The 20,912-nt window shown below is 40.3% G+C and overlaps 1 long non-coding RNA gene across 1 annotated transcript in view; it reads left to right on the forward strand.

Annotated features, from left to right (window-relative positions):
- The window catches only part of LOC140730366 (uncharacterized), a 52,934-nt gene that overhangs the window by 23,452 nt on the left and 8,570 nt on the right, over positions 1 to 20,912 (forward strand). The window contains exons 2-3 of the long non-coding RNA XR_012099571.1: positions 6,692 to 6,755; positions 9,751 to 9,974. This is a non-coding gene — a long non-coding RNA (uncharacterized lncRNA). The remainder of the gene's footprint in view (positions 1 to 6,691; positions 6,756 to 9,750; positions 9,975 to 20,912) is intronic.

A 20,912-nucleotide genomic window follows, 5' to 3' on the forward strand; every position in this document is an offset into this window, starting at 1 on the left:
TTGTCTATTGCATCCAGTGCTCTCAAAGTGTCCTCCTCTACATTGGCAGGACCAAATATAGACTAGGTGTCCTTTCTTGTGGAGCACTTATGATCCGCCTGCTACGCCCACCTTGAGTTTCCAATCGCAGGTCAATTCAACTCCCCTTCCCATTGCAACAGCAACCTGTCTGTCCTTGACCTTTTTCACTGCCATTGTGATGCCAAATGAAAACCAGGAGACTAGCACCTCATATTCTGCCTGGGTCAGTGTAGTGAACATTGAGTTTTCCAATTTGAGGGAATCTACTCCCCCTGTGCTCCTATCCCACTCCTACTAGTCCACCTTGTTCCCTCTCCATTTGTTCATCTTTCTCCTTTGCAGCTGCTCTTCACCCATCGGGGTTCTTGACCCCGGCCTGCTCTTCCTATCCCCTCCTCCCATCTGGTTCCATCTGCCCATCATCCTTCCATTATTTGTTCCACTTATCACCTACCAGCCTCAACCTTCCCCTTCCCCTCCATCACCCGCCTCTTTCTCCTCATTGTTTCTTTTCATATCTGTTACTACCTATCACCCACCAGCTTCAGTGTTAAGTGTTGAGTTTCCCCCAGCAGTTTGTTTCTTTTCACTCCAGGTTCCAGCATCTTCAGTCTTTTGTGATTTTTTTTTTATTTTTATGTATTGGAATCAGTACTTATTTATCACTCTGCTTGCTATTGATGAGATGGAGACAGCCTCAAAATGTTATGCTAACTTTACCATTAACTCCGATGTACTGTAACTGGGCACATTTCAAAAGAGAGTTCCTACTACAATCGACAGTACGTATCATTTGGAGTTTGCTAGATAATGATATGTGCACAGTGCAATATCTCGCAAAGGCAGTCACGGAGTTGTGTAGACAAAATAATCATGCTCAATCGCTGGTGTCTTAACAGTTTTTCGTCAAGTTTGCCTTGAGTTAATTGGAAATCACTTTATAGTCATGGAGTTATGCAGCATTCAAGCAGGCCCCTTGGCTTAGCTCATCTACGTTGACCAAGGTACCTGCCTGCCTGACCAAGTTCCATTTGGAAGTGTTTGACACATATCCTTCTAAACCTTTTCTATCCAGGTACCTGTTCAAATGTCTTCTCTACATTGTAACTGTACCTGCGTCTATCAGTCCTTGGCAGCTTTCTCCATATACCTACCACCCTCTATCTGAAAAACTTGCCCTTCAGGTCACCTTCCCTGTGCCCTCTAGTTTTAGAATTCCGTACCTTGGGCAAAAGAGAGACTGTGACAATCAACCTTTATCAGTGCCTCACATGATCTTATAATCCTCAATAAGGTCACCACTCAGGCTTTATGGAAAATATTCCCAGCTTTGTCAGTATCTCCCCATTGCTCAAACTCTCCAGTCCCAGCAACTTCCTTGTGATTTTTTTTTCTGCACCATCTATCTCTAGCTTAATCACATTCTCCCTATAGCACGACAGCCAGAACTGCACATAATACTCCAAGAGTGGCACATAACATTAGAACATAAGAAATAGGAGCAGGAGTAGGCCATCTGGCCCATCAAGTCTGCTCCACTATTCAATAAGATCGTGGCTGATCTGGCCACAGATTCATCTCCACTTACCTGCCTTTTCCGTAACCCTTAATTCCCCTACTATGCAAAAATCTATCTAAGCTTGACTTAACTATACTTAATGAGGTAGCCTCCACTGTTTCAAAATATTGGTCTTGCCAGTTTCTTGAAAAGCTGTACCCTAATGTCCCAAATCTGGTATTCAGTGCCCTGTCAGACAAAGGCAAGCATGCTGAATACCTGTCTGCCTACGTTGTCATATTCAGGGAACTACTATTTACTTGTTCGACAACATTGCCTAGGGCACCATGTTTGTCCCGTCTTGGTTTAACATCCCAAAATACATCACTTCACACTTGTCTGAGCTGAATTCCATCTAGAATTCCTTTGCTCACTTTCCCTGTTCACCTAGACCCTGTTGTAACCTACATTCGAATCTAGGTCATTAATGTAGGTGTCAAACAACAGGGAACCCAATATTGATCCTGTGGCACCGCACAGGTTACAGATCTCCAATCTGAAAAACAACCCTCCACAACCAACCTCTGACTACTTTCAGCCAGTCAACTTTGTATTCAATTGACTCTCTCACCTTCTTTCCCATGTGTTCTAACCTTTCAGATGAACCCTTTATGTGGGACTTTGTCCAAGGCCTCTCTCAAGTCCATGGAGTCAACATTTACCACCCTCCACCCTGCCCTTGTCAGTTCTCTTGGTCACCTCTTCAAAAACTCAATCGTGAGTTCTTACTCAACAAAGCCATACTGACTATCCCTTATCAGTCCTTATCTCTGACTGTTGGATGCCGTCTCTCAGAATCCCCTTGCGGGAGTTGGCAGACAATAAATTTTACGTTTTCTTATATAAGTGCCTGGTGCAAACCTATTAAATTACAGTTATTTTCATAAATACTCCCAGTCTGCTAGTTTTTAATTTCCAAATTGAAAGATAGTCTTCTGACTCTAAATAGACATGTTGGAAAGCACATTCAGGCTATTTGGAGGCTGTGAGATTATTTTGTCTCTGGTTGTGAATGAGGAAGATTCTTTTGTTTATCCTTGTGGATCTAAGAGTTGATGTGTGCTTATGAATCCATAGATATATGGCATGGGAAAAGACCGCATCATCAATTTAATCAATCCTTTTAATCACATGTATTGCCTCATGCATCAAGTCAAGAGAATCACTGTGGCAGAAGTCCAAGGTGGTAAAAGGAAGAAAGCAAAATCTCTTATCCCACCAGACAATTAAAATAATCCAAGGCATCATTTTGTCAACGACTTACAGCATATCATAGCATGTTTTGTGCCCAGTGAGGTATAGCCACTCTGTTAGAGGTACAGTATACAGTAAATTGTCAGTCACCACATAGCCTCCAAGTTTATGCTTGAGAGGATATGAAAGGATGTGAATTTGAATCAGTGGGTGCATTGCCAAGCCTGTCAGTATATCATTCTGCTGGAATATGTCTAAATACTTGATCATTGACTCTGTTGGTGAGTGATCCAGACAAATCTCAGAACTTTGAAGCCTTTTTCTGACAATATGAGATTGTTTTTGAAAGGCAAATATGTCAGAAAATAACAATATCAAATCTGCTTGACTATACCTTCTCCTTCATAACAGTTTGTTTTATATTAGCTCAACTAAATTGCATTTAAAATCAAATATCAATACATTTTGAGTGAGAATCATAATAGTATCATTGGTGTATTGTGAATACGCATATGTTGATTTGCAGGAAGGAATTGTGTGGGTCAAAGGCCACTTCCTATAATGCATACGGGTCACTGCAATCTATTGTGCAATATAATTTCTGAATGATATTGAGAGTCATGGGATCATATAGCATGGAAAATGGCTCTTTGGCCCATTAAATCCCCCTTGATCATAAAGCATTCTTTTTACACAAATTCCATATTATTCAGCCTACATGCCCAGTAATCCTCCCTAAATTCGACAACTTACCTGCACATTGGGATCAATTTACAGTGGCCAATTAACTCACTGCATACGTAATGGAAGTGACCTTTGACCCACACAATTCCTTCCTGCAAACCAACATATGCGTATTCAAAGTTCACCAATGATACATCCACATGTTTCTGAAATGTGGGAGGATGCAAAGATACATATCTACAGAAAGTACATGAAGTTGTAGTAAGAATGTGCAAACTCCACATAGACAGCTCCCAAATTCAAGATGATGAACTGTGATCCTTTGCATCTGACTTCATTTTTGTCTTTGTGAGAGCATGTGTTTATAATTACTTTTTAAATTCATATTGCAATGAATAATTCTGGCAGTGTGCACAATAACCTAATTATAACCACAAGAGATTTTGCAGATGCTGGAAATTCAGAGTACCACATAGTAAATGCTGGATGAACTCAGCAGGTCAGGTAGCATCTATGGAAAGGAATAAAGTGTCTTAGTTTTGGGTCAAGGCTTGAGTTTCTCCAGCATTTTGTGTGTGTTGTACAGTAACCGAGATTTTGTCTGCCTAAAATTCTGCTTGTATCAGATAGATTTTATGATTATGTATATGTCAATTAAGCAGTTTGCCACCTGCTTTGTACGGTATAAGTAATGCTGTTTATACCCCTTCGTCTAAGCATGACTGATTTTGTGTGGCCATATTCATATGTGAGGCACAATGCCCAAAGAGAAAGGAGGAAGCTAAAAAAATCAATTAAGTTATTTTAATGAGAAATTGTATCAACCCACAAACAAACCAGGTAAAACATTTTTAGAACTATCATTGGTGTATGCCACATGTATTGTCTAAAATACAACATGATAAAGGAAAAAAAGCAAGAGTTTGTCTTGACCTAGAAGTTGTAAGTGTGCACCAAGTGGATGTTTCAGTATGTTTATTTTGTGAAAAAGATCTTCTTGCCAATTTTCTCATTTTAAGGCATTACATCCTTCTAGACATTTGATTACTATCAATATCCATTAGTCTCATGTGAACAAAAGGTAGTCTGCATCCGATATTAGACGGAGTCATTAGATGCAGATCAGAACCCAGAGCCATGGATGGTAATTTTCACCTTCGGTAGGCAGTGAAACCTGGGCCAGTAGTTCTCTGCTGACAGTTCAACTGAGTTCAGCTTCTGGGTTGTACAACTCGATTACACAATGTCTTGATTACATGAGACTCAGCAATAAACTTGCCTTTTAGAGTCAGCATGAAGCTTTCACCTTCTTTTCACCTTCCATGCATCTCCCCATTAACTGACTGGATGGGGGACAAATATGACACCAGAAGAAAGTACTCTAACAAAGCAAATCCACTGTACATTGGTGCTGAACTGTATAGATTAAAATACAACATAATCAAAAATACAACATTTCATGATTATCCCAATGAAAAGATCAATCATTTATCTCAGCTGGAAAAAAGTCATTGGGTGCATTTAAGGCAGAGATAGATAGGTTCTTGATTAGCCAGGACATCAAGGGTATGGGGTGAAGGCAGAGGAGTGGGGATGACTGGAAGAATTGGATCAGCCCATGATTGAATGGTGGAGCAGACTCAATGGGCCAAATGGCCTACTTCTGCTCCTATATCTTATGGTCTTATAACATGCCATCAATCATCTGTTCATGTTGTAACTTCAATCAATACTATATATTAATAAAACTTATTACAGGTCTTATATAATGATGCCCTGAAAAGATAAATTCAATTATGTTAATATAATGGTGATTACATTTGGAAATGAATTGCATATATTGCTTGTATTCAAAGTTAAAAGTCCAAAGTAAATTTATTATCAAAGTATGTATATATCACCATATGCTACCCTGAGATTAATTTTCTTGTGGGCATTCACATTAGAAACACAATCGAATCAATAAAATACTACACACAAACAAAGACTGACAAACAACGAATGTGTGAAAGATGACAAATGTGCAAATGTAAAAAGAAAAGCAAAATAATAATAATAATAATAACAACAACAACAACAACAACAACAACAATAATAATAATAATAATAATAATAATAATAATAATAATAATAATAATAATAATAATAATAAATATTGAAAACCTGTGCTGTAGAAAGAGAGTCCACAGGTTGTGGAATCAGTTCAGTTTTGGGTTGAGTGAAATTATCCTCAAGTTTAGGAGCCTGATGGTTGAGGGGTAATAACTGTTCCTGTATTGGATTGTATCAGCGTGTGAAGGTACCCACAAATTTGTATTGCTCTTTATGAGAGTGCGGAGTGGTCTGAGTATCTGCATACACAGTGAGGTTATGTCTGCGTTTACACTGATCATGACCAAGCTTTTATAGTCAAATAAAAGAGCACTTATGTTCACATTGACATAGGTAAGAAAGTGATTTTTCCATTAATATTTTTTGTGACGGTGTGATTCGGTCCAGGAAATGGTGATGGTGGATATGAAAATCGATCATCTTGGTGTACATGAAAATGTGATTAGATGTATACATTTGTATAGAACTATGGAAACATTTGCTTATGTTCATGACTTTGCAATATTGTTCTTTACAAGTTTATGTTGTTGTTGATAAGGTATTATTTTTCACCTAAACATTTCTGAAATTTAAAATGTATTTAAGAATTTGTACTGGTGTATTATTTAATTTGTATTAAAGGAGTCAATCTTACAAATTCCATTGAATTAGTGTTGTACGTATGAATCTGAATGTATAGTATCTTCTGCATATGCTAATAAGAGTGATTATAAGAGCTTGTGTTGTAAATATTGGCATGTCCCTATTGATATGGGTTTGTACTAATATATTGATTAATCAGTCTCATTTTGTATTGGTGCATTATTATGTCATTTAATGTTTTTATTATATTAATAAATGATGACAAGTTTCTGCTGGGATATCTGACTATAAAATATGTGGGGAGATTTTTATTGGTGTCTTAGTTTGTGAACATGTGTTGGATTGTATATATCTGTTTCATACATTTGTATCCTATGTAAAATACACATAGGTTTGAGATTATATATGAAAGCAAATATGATTTTAATGAATATATCTGAAATGTATGTGTAAGTTTAGGTCTAATTATGAAATTGTATGAATTTATAATCAGACATGCAAATGTATGGTCTTTATGAAATTGTACTTCTGATTTTGTAGGTATATACTGTACGGGACTTAATTTATGAACTTGTCCTCCAAGGGGTATATGTGAACTTTATTTGTAAGTATCAGAATATGATAACTTGCACAAACTTGTTGATGAATGCAAAATTTAAAAATATTTCTTTCATTTGATGATGAAGATTACATCTGGGTACGTTTTGATGCAAGTCTGAGTTATGTTCTTAGATTTAAGCAAAAAAGTGCATTTGGATTTGTGAGTCTGGGATTGCCGTGGCTGAGTTGCAGATGATAGTGTGGGATGGAAGCTGCACTGAAGTTTGACTGTGTGTGTGTGTGTGTGTGTGTGTGTGTGTGTGTGTGTGTGTGTGTGTGTGTGTGTGTGTGTGTGTGTGTGTGTGTGTGTGTGTGTGTGTGTGTGTGTGTGATGGAGGGAGAGAGAGGGGGGGAGGAGAGACAGAGCGAGAGCAAGCGAGAGGCAGATTCTGATTGAGCTCCAATCCGCAGACTCTAATCCGCCCGATTTGGCCCTCCGGCATCACAATTAGCGCTCCTTCTGCTTCCCTCCCGCTGTGAAAGAGCGCTCGCCCCTTATGTCCGCGATGTTTCTCGGCACCACCTACCGGGAATGAAGGGAACAATCAGGAAACAATTAAAGAAGCTGAGTGATTCTGTAAATAATCTTTGACGTCTCAACAAAGACGCCATTGGTTAAGAGTTTATTAGCAAGAAACCATTAAAACAGATGTCATGTTAGCTTTTCTTTGGGGTTTGGTGACACATCTCCAAGAATGAATTGCCGATTGTCTGGTGCTCAGTCAGTAAACACCCGGCCTATTGTTCAACTTTAAGGGAGCTCACAAAACAGAATGAGTTTCTTGACACGCATTCCTAACCAGCCCGGGTGTACCAAATCTATAATCTGTTAATCCCAAAGCACATTGCTTCTGAGCCCGCACCATTTGCAACCAAGTTACCTCACAATGTTAGAAAAGTCACTGCCTGAAATTCCGATTATGTTAGGTTAGGCCATGTCCTGGAGTGAATAATTCCCTCGATCAAACCAGCCAGGAAATTCACCGAGTACCGTTTTACATGACAGGACAGGGCGGGAAGTTAAAATCATCAGGAAGCAGGAATTGCAACGCAGGGAAACGCAGAGAGAGAGAGAGAGGGAGAGAGAGGGAGGGAGGTGATTTCACAGCAAAGCGAAGGCAAACGAGTGTCGGTCAATGGAGAGAGATGAGATTGCAGAATCTGGAGCGAAGAACAATCTGCTGGAGGAACTCAGCGGGTCAAGCAGCGTCCGTGGGAGAAAGGAAACTGCCGATGTTTCGGGCCGAAGCCGTGCATCAGAAGCCGGGTGATGCTCTTTGACCTGCGAGTTCTTCCAGATAGACTGTTTCTTATTCGGGGTTCGGTCAAGATCGCGATAACTTGAATTAATTTCAGTTTATGGTTGTGTAAATGACGTTTCATTCGTCGAATCGACAATGACATTATTGTGCTATACATTAACACGCATAAGAAACTATATTCTTAAAATTTCAAGGAAATTGCTTTCCATCTATCCTCTATTTTTCAGGGTATAGTAATAATTTTGGAATAAATGTCAGGCATGAATGGCTGATTTAAACCAAACCCATATTAAGTTATTTTCATATTTACCACATCTTAACCAGACTTCGGGTATAACCCCAGGTAGCCTTTGACTGAAATCCGTTGTTTTTTTTTGTTTTCAACTGCATATTCTAATTGTTTTCTCTTCGAGGCCGAAAGATCGCGATGATGCACTTCCTTTAGTTTAACTTCTGTGGACAAAGGGGGAAGGAATGGCCGCCCTTGGTTTGTCTAGGTGTGACACGACAGGACACCCAGCCCTGTTAGGACCGAGAAGTGGCGTGTAATACAGACAGGTTTAGTTTTTCTTACATACAAAACCAGTGAATATGTTAGTTCTGACACTCTATGTTCTCCCCCTGAAAATGTTACTGTGAACCAGTCCTGATGAAGGGTCTTGGCCCGCAACGTCAACTGTTCACTCTTTTCCATAGATTGCTGCCCGGCCGGCTGAGTTCCTCCAGCATTTTGTATGTATTACTATGCTACTTTCGACGCTGTATTGTCATAAGGCAGTCGCGTAAAAGGCAAGAATAGCATGCCCGCCCCTGGTGTGTTAAATGCACGCCCAGGTATTCTCGGCGAGAAATAAATCAGGGTAAACGGTGTCCTGTCGTAAATGGGGGTAACTTCATGGGTGGTATGGTTCCCTAAACAAAAATGAGATCCAACTCTACTTATTCAGGCTTGTCCCAGTGAAGGTGACCTGACGATGACGGGGGTTTACAGCAGAGACCCCTCTTTGCTTCCATCATCTCCAACAGACCACGCACCTATAACGAATCTGCAATAAATGCATTATTCCAGATCCATTATCTTATCTTTATTCCTGTCGTAGGAAAATATAGATACAGACAGATCTGTCACCGCTCGTCTACCATAATCTTTTTAATTGGGGACAATCATGGGCACTTGAAGATACAGAAGTGGATCCAAAGACAAAATTAAAAAGAAAAAAAAACCAAGAATCGTACCAGAACAATCGGAGTAATCCCCGCCACACAGCACATTATCACGCTCAAAGTCCATAGTGAATATTCCAAAACAATTTTGTATAATTGGATTTTTAAAGTATGATGAGAGTTGCTAGTTAGCGCAATTAAATATCCCCACTTTGGTTGTGACGGACGGGGTAAGAGTTGGCGGTGAAAAGCGGGATAAGAGCAGACGGGGTTCTCTGGCATGGTACGGTGCTCACCTCGCTTCAGTCGCTCTTATCGAAATAAGCCAGTTTAGTCAGTGGATGCAAAAAAAAAGCAGCTTGTTAAAGACTATTTTTTTTTAAAGGTGCGGTATTCTCTAGAAATAGATTAGATCTGGATGTGAATGCATGTAAAAGGTTTGCCAAGAGAAGGTTTCAGGGACCGAATATCTAATCAAAACTGGAGTGGAGAAAAAGGTTTTCAAAACTGAAACGGAGGAGTTTCTTTATAATTTAGTGAATATTGTAACAATGAAGAATTGTGTCTGATTAGGGTGTTGAGCGGGCTCCCTGGGTCTGGATCTCAGCCCCTTGAGGGACACACATCGACTCCAAGCAAACTTCGATTTCACACACGCTGATCGATTCAGCAGGCGGCGGAGAACTGAACTCCGATGAGTTCACACACCGAAGAAAGAGCGAACTGGTTCGAAGGAGGTTAGTTTCAGCGCTGAAGATGTTTTATAACCAAACCACTGGCCTGCCCGGACCTCCAGGGTAAGAAAACAAGAGGTAACTAAAACGTTCAACGGTAAAAATGTTAATGTAGTTAAAAATCTAGGTCACGAGGTCAAAGAAAAGACCACATCAAACTTCACTGCGACTACGTTTCCCAGAGCTTGTCCTGGCCCTGCACACCGCCGCCTGCCGCTTTTCAGCTTCATTCACAAACACGAACAAGTCTGCAGATGCTTGAAATCCAAAGCAACTCACACAAAATGCTGGAGAAACTCAGCAGGTCAGGCAGCATCTATGGAAAAGAGTACAGTCGGCGTTTCAGGCCGAGACCCTTATTCAGTTCGACTGTTTACTCTTTTCCATAAATGTTCCCTGACCTGCTGGGTTCCTCTGGCATTTTGTGTGTGTTACATCAGTTTAATTTCTCACTTCTCACGTCTTGCTTAGTCTCATTGTTTGGGGAAGGTTAATGGAGGAAACTCCGTCTCTGAAAGAACCCCACTGAAGGGAAAAAGTTGAAAATTCGGAGCATTTGTACATAACACACCATTGAAATACACACACACTGACACACAGACAAATAGACAGACATAGACAGACGTACAGATAGACGGACACACAGAGGTACATGCAGATATATGCACTGTACTCACACATGTAAGTATGCGTGTATACAAAAATAGTGTAATTACGTATCTGCCTTCACGCACGAGCATTATATATATGAATATATATGATTATATATTATACATATTATCTATAGCTTGTAGCTGCACATAATATACACAACGTATTTGTGCGTATACGTTGGTGCGTAAAGTATATAAAATTATATTTGCATATTTACATTCACACTCCTATATATACACATGTATAATTAGCTGAGGAGTTAGGACACAGAGTATCCAACAGGGATCGGTTCTTCATTACTTCTGACTTATGTTTCCAGTTGTACATTAATTACTTTTGTTCTGCCTCTGTTTCCTGCGTAAAGGGGTCTAGGCATTAAATCCGGCGCAAGCTCTACTTTGGAGCGTCTGGCGGTGTTGCAGCGCCATCGAGCGGCCAGGCATCAAGGGGTTTAATTTCAAAGGTGTCCGTCGCACTGTGTCACTTTCCTGTTATCATCAACACTAGTAAAAAAGGACAAGATTGCTTGAAAGAGAATTCTAAGTACTTTCTACATATTTCACACTATAATAACTAAATATATTAAACATTCAAAGCTTATATTGTTTGAGAAATAAATTCTTGTCACGTAAACCTGCTTGGAAGAAATTCAATATAACCGTTATGATTGTCACATGTTTAAAGAACTTAAGTCGTTCTACTGTATTTACAATTTTTTCAGTACTTCAGTTAAATGTAACTCCTGCAGTCATTATTCCCTCCATCATCTTCCTCCAGTTCTTTGCACAGTGCCACTAGAAGTGGCGTTGTTGCTAATAATTTCATTTGCAGCTTCTCAGAAAATAAATAATTCAACAAGACCTAGGTAACGTTTAGGCGTGGGCAGATAAATGGCAGGTAACATGACCATTTCCAATACCATGCCCCTTTTCCTTCAGCGGCGTGATTATCTTGAGACTCCCATCATCAATATCAACAGGTCACCATAGATAAGAATCTATGCTGACGCGGGAGTATTGAGATCACTGGAGCGGCTCAAGCAGCGAATATGCTGATAAAAGTAGAACCTCAAAGCCTTTACTCCAGTTGCAAGGTTACATCAGGGGTATATTCGAAACAACTCCACTTGCCTGGGGAGTGGAACTTGAAGGAGTGAGCAGCCCAATTGATTGGCACCTCCTGAGTCATCTAAACATTCATTACACTGACTGATGAGGTTCCAAAAGGCACTGTATCACTACCTTCTCAATTAATAAACGGCATCTTGTTGGTAACATCCACTACCCCTTATTTAAAAATAAGGGGTAGGCCATTTAGAACTTAAGAATAAGGGGTTGGCCATTTAGAACAGAGCTGCGGAAAAACTTTTTCACCCAGAGAGTGGTGGATATGTGGAATGCTCTGCCCCAGAAGGCAGTGGAGGCCAAGCCTCTGGAAGCGTTCAAGAGAGAGTTAGATAGAGCTCTTATAGATAGCGGGGTCAAGGGATATGGGGAGAGGGCAGGAACGGTTGTGTATTGTGTATGATCAGCCATGATCACAGTGAATGGTGGTGCTGGCTAGAAGGGCCGAATGGCCTACTCCTGCACCTACTGTCTATTGTCTATTGTCACCCCAGAAATGAATATAAAATATTTGAGGATACATGATTTTCTGGAAGTTAACAACAAGTTGTGTTTTTCAGGTGAGAATGTCAGAAATCTTTATGCAAGTAGGTTAGATTAGCAATTTACTTTATTACCCTTTAATGATCCATCAGGATTTAATTATATCCATCAATGTAATTGAGACATATATCACTGTCTAACAGCACTTTCTGCGAAAATATAATCACATGCTTGTCTTTACTACTTTATGTCACATGTTGCAGCCTTTTATTAACATAAGAAATTAATGAATTTATGATTAGATCTTGACAGCAATGGCATAGTGTTAAGTTTGGGTCATCAGAAGAACATCCCGCACACAGGATCCACTGACAGAACAAATGCTTAAGGCAAGTGCTCCATTCAGAAATTCGAGGCTATTCTTAATCTTAAAACCTAACGTAGAATTCCCCATTCTCTCAGATAGACGATTAAACTAGGAGAAATACTTAAAATGTGATTTTTACATTCCATGCAATGTGGAGATAGGCAGGACAGATTTGTAGAGGTTCTATGCCCATTTAAAAGCAGTAGGAATCAGAGAAGTTAAGATGAGGGGGAATGTATACAGAGTAATCAATTTCCCCGACTTCTGGCACAGACGGGTGCACCCAGGACCCGATACAAGAGAGTGCACAGCTGTACCTTTGTACAGGAGAGTGCACGTCCTACTTTGGAACAGGAGTGTGCACTTCTAAACTTGTGCATAAGAGTTTTAGCACCGAATAGGGGAGAAATGTCATCAAGCCCTTAATATCAAATACACAGCAGGCCTTGCCATATGTTGATCCCTGCCCATCTGTTAGCACAGGAGGATGCACACATGATCCATGGTACAGGAAAGTATACATAATACTACTTGTGGTGTCATGTGGGCTATGCTGCTGTACTCCGGTCCCTCTGCCAGGCCCAGGCTTCTCTTTCTTGTCTAATAATAAGGCAAACTGACGTGTAGGTGTTATATCACATCTGCACATGATAATATCATTACTTTCTATGACCATGTTCCTTTCCCTCTTTGAAAACTGATGAGTGAACATACTTTACACATGTAAGCAGTCATTATGGATGCAGATTACTTAGCTTTCTTTTTCGATTCTCTCTCAGCTGCACACTTGTTTCTGATGGTGTTTAAGTTCACTGAACTGGCAAACGTGTAACCTCTTGGCTTAATCACTTTTCTGCTCTGTGCCACTTCAATAGTGGGTGACGCTGCTGTATGTCACTGTCAGAAATGAATTCATTATCATACCTCACTTCGGGATCTTCAAGCATGTCTCTTGCTATCGTCATCAAATCAACGAACATTGACTTGGCCGACTCAGCTCAGGTAGCTTTGCTGAGTCTCATTGGTAGGATGACTTCAGCTGTTTCACATGCTCAGTTTATTTTTGCTTCCAACCATTGTCCACTGCTTCTCCGAGGATTGTCACCTTGTTTCTGTTGAGAGGCTTGTGACTTCCTGCAATCCTGAGAGTGATCCTGTCTGGAGTTCTGCTCCTGGTAGGGTTTCTCCTGGTGTTAAGGACAAGCAGAAGGTTCCAGACAAAGAGCAATCCAACCAAGATTGGAGCTGGTGGAAGATGATAACTCATCGCAGTGGCAGTGAAGGGTCCCCAGTCACCTTGCATTCCATGTCGGTGGACCCTGACTTCGATCTGTTAAGGACCATGCCGTGGCTACCTGCGCATCAACCTCTGCAATTTAAACAATGTCTTGCACTTGCATCCACCCTAAAATCTCGGTTATATGGATCTCAGAATGGCCTCCAGAGCCACCTGAGCGCCCACCAATAGACAACCCCCTTGAAGAGCATCCTAATCAGCTTGAGTGATCACATTGCCACCTCTGGTCTCTCCCCTCCAAATTAAGCAGCAAGTTTTTTTGGACACAAGTCTAGTGTGACCCACTCTCTCAGAATTTGTTTGTAGGCTTGCTTCACAGGTTTATCTAGCTGAGCAACTTGAGGAATCTCACTCAAACACCCAGAGGATCCTGTGCTAAAACCACACTTTTGCCTATTATATCAGATGATTACCTCAGAGTGTCAGCTATTCAGCTATTTTATTTGCTGATTTAAATTCAGTTGTTTACAGCCATTCCTCAATTTACAAAGGAGATGCGTACTCAGTAAAAAGCTCATGAAGTTGAATTTAGTCAAGCAAAATGCTAGGCAAAATGGGTTGGGGTACTCAGTGTATTCCTATAGTGGAGAGTTGTGTTTTATTCATTATAGCAGAAAAAAAAGCTTTGTGACTTGAACACGTGTATCCAAAGAGTGAAAGATGTTTTATGAAAATCATAAATCAAATATAATCACACTGTAACAGTAAAGCCGTCCATCCCTATATCTTGGAAGCTGTGATTGTTGGAATTGCTACTTTAGGATTATTAATAATGGTTTGTGATCTGTAATGAGGACAAAGGGTCATTCCAGTAAGAACTAATGAAATTTATTCACACCAAAGATAATTGCTACCACTTCTTTCTCGATGTGAGCTTAGTTTCATTTGCTTTTGTCGAGAATATGTGAAGCAAATGTATGGGCTGCTCCTGCCCATCATCCATTACCTAGTTGATGACAGCACCTACGCCCTCACTTGAAGCAACACAGGCAAGCTTTAGGGTTCTCATTGTAGTGTAGTGAGCCAGAAGATATTTGCTACTCAAAATGTGCTTACATTGATCAAATGCTTTCTGTTGCATGTCAGTCCAATTCCATTTCTCATTCCTAATAATTTGGTACAATGATCCAACCATGTGGAATGATATTTAAATATTTCCAGAAAAGAGCAAACTTCTGTAATGTTTCCTGGCTATCTGACTTTCACAATAGCATCAAACTTGTCTTTAACAGGCTTCACTCCATTAGTACCCACCATCAGACTGAGGTACACACCTTTGGCTGTACTTAGACCACTTCACTTTTATATCATAATGGCGGACTCCAGCATCCAGCACACCTTCTAAAGGTGATGCCTCAGAAAGGCGGCATCCATCATTAAGGACCCCAACACCCAGGACATGTCCTCTTCTCATTGGTGCCATCAAGGAGGAGGTACAGGAGCCTGAAGATGCACTTTCAGCGTTTCAGGAACAACTTCCTCCCCTCTGATTCTGAATGGACAATGAATGCATGAACACTACTTCAGTAATTCTTCTCTTTCTTTTTGGACTAACTATTTAATTCAATTTTCTAAATATCTTTCACTAATTCACAGTTTTTATTATTATGTATTGCAATGTACTGCTACCACAAAACAACAAATTTCATGACATATGAGACTAAACCTGCGTCCTGCTGAAGGGTCTTGGCCCATAACGTTGATTGTTTACTCCCCAGTATACAGTGCCTTGAAAAACTATCCTGACCCCACAACTATTTTCACATTTTACTGTCTCATTTTCTAAATTTAAAATATATTGAAGTAGGATTTTTTGAGCTAATCTACAAAACTTTGTGCATCGTGTCAAATTAAAAGAAAAATTCAAAAACCTGTCAACAGTTTGGTAAAAGTTAAAAACCAAAGTTTTGAGGCTGAAGAAGTATTCATCCCCTTTGTAATTACTATGCTATCTTTCCTCAGGTGTAATACTATATATTACCTAACCAACTCACCCAATTTGTTGATGTAGAAAATTGGACGATCACCTATTTACAATGAATTCATAAGAATAAATGTCCTCTCTCTTTGTAAGTTGCAACAGCATGGTAGATTTTTAGCAGATCAAACCAATATGAAGACAAAAGAGCATTCAAAAGAAGTCAGGGAAATTATAATACTGAAGCACAAATCTGGGGAAGGGTGCAAGACCATCTCAAAGGCTTTGAACATACCGTACCTCGAAGCTCAGTGTAGGCCATCGTGAGAGAGTGGAAAAAATATAAAACCACAGCCACACTGCCTAGGTGAGGCCACCCCTCCAAACTTAATCGCTGGAGAAGAATGGCACTTGTAAGAGAGGCTACTGTGACGCTATTGGTCACTCTGAGTGAGCTGGAGAAGTCGGTGGCTGCAACTGGAGATGAAGTTCATGGCTCCACAATCTCTAAGGCCTTGCACAAGAAAAGGTATTTATTGAAAAGTGGCAAGGAAGAAGCCCTGGCTAAAAAAAAATCCTTGCCTGTAAAGGCTTTGCAAGTCATCATTGAGAAGATACTGTCGATGTGGAAGAAGGTCTTGTGTTGGATGAGACTAAAGTGGAAGTTTTTGGCCTCCACACTAAGCAGTATGTGTAGTGTAAATTTAATACTGTGCATCAGCCAGGTGACATCGCCACTACAGAGGCAGCATCATGCTATAGGGTGGTTTTCAGCAGCAGGAACTGGAAATCTAATCAGGATTGATGGGAAGATGGATGCTTCTAAATACAGAGAGATCATGGATAGAAATCAGCCAGCTTCTGCCAGAAAGGTTAAACTGGGGGGCGGGGGAGGAATTCATCTTCATCTTTCAATCTTTCAGCAGGACAACAACCCAGCTGCCAGATAGTTTTTGAGTGGCCCTGTCAGAGTCCTGATCTTAACTTCAAGATGGCAAATCCTCAAGATGGCTGTCCACTGCCACTCTTCAAGTGAACTGGCACGGCTTGAGGAATTTTGCAAGGAGGATTGGGCAGATGTCGCTCCATCATGTTGTGCAAAGCTAATAGAGACTTATCCAAGAAGACTCCTGGCTGTAATAATTGTGAGGATTGTGCTGCTAAGGGCAGGCAACAACTTATTGATGGTTCCGAAAGCAAGAAATCCCACTAGAGACTTTATTAATAACACTTGTTCTGTAAACGATTATGGTAAACAATCACTGTGAACAACGAAGAGGCGTGCAAAGGTGAGGCTGAGTCGAGGGTCGAAATGTGTGGGTGTGAGACAAAGTCGGAGTTGGAGAGAAGTCAAGGCATGTTCAAGGAGGAGTTGGAGCAAGGTGGAGGTTTGTTTGAGATAGAGTCGGGGCGCGTGAAGAAGAGAAAAGTCAGCGTGGAGGAAACCGGGAGCAAGGTTTGATTGATCTAAGTGCTGGGCTGATTTGGAAAGGTCGGGTATGCTGCGGAACACAGTGGTGGGGTCCAGGCCCAGAGCGTATCGAAGCCTGGGTGCTAGAGCTAGGAGCGACCCAATATGTGGACAATTTAAATGCTGGGCATGATGAATTGAAAAGGCCAGGTGTAGGGGCCAGAGGCGAGGGCTAGGGCAGTTCTGCTCACCGTTCCTCAACATTTACTCCACTTGTCGCTGCACTGAAGCCGAAGCTGTGAACCTGTTCTGGCTGCTCCAGGCTTTGTGTTTGCAGGCTCCGTGATGTTTTCTTCACTCTGTGATGTACTGAGGCTGAGGCTGAGGCTGTGGGCCTGCTCTGTCTGTTAGGAGATTCATAACTGAGGATTCACTTTAATTCTAAATGCTATTTGCTCACTTTTAATGTTTGCACGAGTTGTTCTTAATTCTCTCTTGCACGTTGGGTGTTTGTCGGATTTTTCTTTAAGGATTCTTTTGGGTTTTGTGGCTGCCTGTAAGGAGCTGAATCTCAAGGTTGCATAATGCATACATACTTTGATAATAAATGTGCTTTGAGCATCTGAACTTTGAGAATTGGTTCAACTAAGTAGTGAGCAAAGAGGCATGGATACCTCTGAAATGCTGACATTTCCGGTTTTGAAATTTTAGTTTTTCATGCTTTACAATTTTCCATGTGTGTGGGCTGTACTGTGAAAAATGGAGCACATGATTCACAAATAAAAATACTCAGTTAAATTGATTATAATCTCTGGTTGTAATGCTCATGTATGTGTACAAACAGTTGGGGTTGAATACTTTTTCAGGTACTGCCTGACTTGTTGAATTCCTGCAGCATTTTCTGTGTGTTGCTCATAATTTCCAGCATCTCCAGAATCTCTTGTGTTTCAGAATGGATTTTGCTTTGCAGAACACTGGCATGGCATTAGGGTTTAATTTATGTATCTACCTTGAGTTCAATGATTGCTGTGTATGTGTCTTCAAAGATGTACTGAATTTGGGACAGTAGTGTCTCCAAATATAATTTTGATGTATTAGTGTGCATACTGAATATGTCCTCTTTTCACACCATCTTGCACAAAGTACAAAAGCCTTAAGTACCACATCACCAGGTTCGGGAACGGCTATTATCCTACAACTGTCAAGGCTCCTGGGTGTCAATATCTCTGAGGATCTAACCCAGATGCAACATATTGATGCAACTCTCGAGAAGGCAAGGCAGCAGCTATATTTTATTAGGAGTTTGAGGAGATTTGGTGTGTCAACTAAAATACTTGAAAATATACCACGGAGAGCATTCTAGCAGGCTGCATCATCGTTTGGTTCGGGGCGGGGGTGGGCAGCTACTACACAAGATCAAAGAGAGTTCTAGAAACTTGTAAAATTAGTCAACTCCATCGTGGGTATTAGCCTCTGTAGTGTCCCAGACATTTTCAAGTAGCGGTGCCTCAGAAAGGCGGCATCCATTATTAAGGACCCCCATCACCCAGAGCATGCTCTCTTCTCACTGTTACCATCAGGAAGGAGGTACAGAAGTCTGAAGGCACACTCAGTGATTCAGGAACAGCTCCTTTCCCTCAGCCATCCAATTCCTAAATGGACATTGATACTACCTCACTACTTTTATATTTCTGTTTTGTTTGCACCATTTATTTTAATTTAACTATTTAACACACACACACACACACACACACACACACACACACTGTATTTCAGTTTTTCTCTCTATATTTATATATCATGTATTTCATTGTACTGCAGCTGTAAAGTTAACAAATTTCACAACATATGCTGGTGATACTAAACCTGATTCTGATTCTTTACAACTCACGTTCTCAGTATTATTTTTATTTGCACTAGTTGTCTTCTTTTGTACATTGGTTATGTGTCACTCTTTGTTTATGTATACTCTTGAAATTCTATTTCAAAATAATTTAAGAAATTAAATAAAATAAGTTGGATAAAATCAGAATGGCTTGGGAGCATGACTTAAATATTCCCTTATCTGATGTGGTTTGGGACTCGATTCTCAAATCAGTTAATTCAACTTCTGTTTGTGCTTGCCACTGTCTTTTACAGTTTAAGATTGTTCATAGGGCACATATGTCCAAATCTAAATTGTCTCAATTTTACCCTAATATTAGTCCGGTTTGTGATAAATGCAAAAGTGGCGAGGCTTCTCTCATTCATATGTACTGGACCTGTCCTGGTCTAGAGAAATTTTGGAGAGATGTTTTCCTAACATTATCTCATATTCTGAATTGCCACTTAGAACCTAACCCTCTGATTGCTCTTTTTGGTTCCTTGGGCGAGATGGATATACATTTGAGCTTGACTAAACGTTGAACATTATCTTTTGCTTCTCTTCTGGCTAGACGTCTAATTCTTCTTAGATGGAGAGATGTTTCCCCACCCACGCATGCTCAATGGCTCAATGATATTATGTCCTGTTTAGACCTTGAAAAAGTTCACTACTCAATTCTTAATTCGAACATAAAGTTTCATAAGGTCTGGGGACCTTTTATTGAATATTTTCATAACCTTTCTTCTGATTAAGTTTTTTTTTCCAGTCCCTTACTTTCAGCTTTTTTTGGGTAGTAGACATTATTATCTTCTGTTTTTACTTGTACTTACAGTTTTGGGGGTTGGAATGTTCTGATCTATATTTCCTACATTTTGCTGTGGTTGGTCTGTAGTTTCTTTTCCCTTGCGGGGATGGGGGGGGGGGACACTAACTTTACATGACTTTTATTTGGGTGCTTTTTCAATTATTATTGTGAATTATATTATTATTGTATGTTTATCTTGCACTGTATTAATTTCCTATTTTTTGGGTTTTTTTTTGCTGTAGTGTTGTAGAAAATGCAGAAAAAATAATAAAAAAAGTTGTATTTCTTTCATTTTCCTCTATGAATGCCTGCAAGAAAATGAATCTCAAGGTAGTATATAGAGCCATTTATGAAATTTGATAGTAAATTTACTTTGGAACCAAATAAAGGATAGTGGGTTGATGGGAATTTTCCTCTACTGTTTCCTCTCTTTACCCTCCTTTCTTGTAAGATTCCATAACCTGCAGCCCATTGTGGCTTCTACCTCACCTCCAGGCCTCCATTCTCTATCTCCACCCTTCACTTCCCCATCTAACTCCATCTGCCAATCAACCCTTCCTCACCTGGATCCACCTATCACATGCCAGCTCCTGCTCCGCCATCATACCCACCCACCTACAAGATATCTCTCCTCACACTTTCAGTCCCGATGAGGGGGTTTCAACCCCTAATGGCAACTATCCATTTCCCTCCACAGGTGCTGTTGAGTTTCTCCAGCAGCTCGTTTGTTTTGTTTCTATTTACAAGTTGCTGCTATGTGTTCTTCCTTCAGCATCAGTCATTTCTGAAGAACAATTGTAGCGTCAAGCACTCTTCTAACTTCTGAACTACTTCTCCAAGAAAGACATACTTGGCCTTCACTGGAAGATAATGGTTATGCAGAGCATTTTGGAGCTGGCTTTTGTAAAATCTATCTCTATCTTTCATTCCCTCACTGGCCATGTGGTATCATCACCGTCTTTCTCAATTATCATAAATTGCATTTCCAACTTCGGAAGGGATATGATTATTTCACATCGAGTAAACCAGATCTTCCCATGGAGCGTTGCCCATCTTGGTGTGCTCACTCTCAGGGTTC

This window comes from Hemitrygon akajei, chromosome 7, assembly GCF_048418815.1.
Source record: "Hemitrygon akajei chromosome 7, sHemAka1.3, whole genome shotgun sequence".
NCBI classification, from domain to species: Eukaryota; Metazoa; Chordata; class Chondrichthyes; order Myliobatiformes; family Dasyatidae; genus Hemitrygon; species Hemitrygon akajei.